Source organism: Paracoccidioides brasiliensis, assembly GCF_000150735.1.
Source record: "Paracoccidioides brasiliensis Pb18 unplaced genomic scaffold supercont2.18, whole genome shotgun sequence".
Lineage (NCBI taxonomy): Eukaryota > Fungi > Ascomycota > Eurotiomycetes > Onygenales > Ajellomycetaceae > Paracoccidioides > Paracoccidioides brasiliensis.
The window spans coordinates 259,096-259,788 of record NW_011371375.1 but is presented as its reverse complement, the minus strand read 5'-3'; positions in this window follow the sequence as shown (position 1 = coordinate 259,788).

Genomic DNA, 693 nt, shown 5'->3' with positions numbered 1-693 from the left:
TTAATTCCCCAGGAGTTTTTATATATATTTATATATATATTCCCCCCTATAGAGCTGTTGCTCTCTTTTCTCTTTTGTTGTCATCTTTTTTTGCACGATTCCTACGGAATCGTTTTATTACCCAAACTACGCGCCCAATGTTTTTGTGTTGGTTTTTCTCTCTGTTTTGGATTTGTGTTTTGGTCTCTAATACTTTCCAGCTATATAAATTTCTTTTAAGGTAATTCGTTTTTAGACGGCAGCACTTTAGATCGTTGTGAGCGTATATGACTGATTGGAGAAAGGGCCGTGTTTTATTCCATTGTTCTATATCCTTCATGTCGCTCCTCTCCTCTCTCTTTTGTCCCCCTGTTTTTTCGTTTTCTGTGACTGTTATTTCCCTATCAGACCATTTCTTTCACTTTTCTTCTTCTTCTTCTCTCATTTGGGTTGATGAACATTTGACATCAATTACCCCTGTACATACATACACGCATACGCCATGCCATTGCTCTCAAGCTTTTGTTTGTTTCTTTTTACGTTACTGATATATACGGCCTACGGTGTTGGTATACATTTCCTGCACAATTTTTGGACATTTCTACATACATTTTTCATTTTTCCATGGACATTGTATCTACAGTGGGGGTGGAGGGAGGAAAAGTGGTCTATTTACGATCTCTCTCCCTTCCCCCCCCCCCCCCCCCCCCCCCC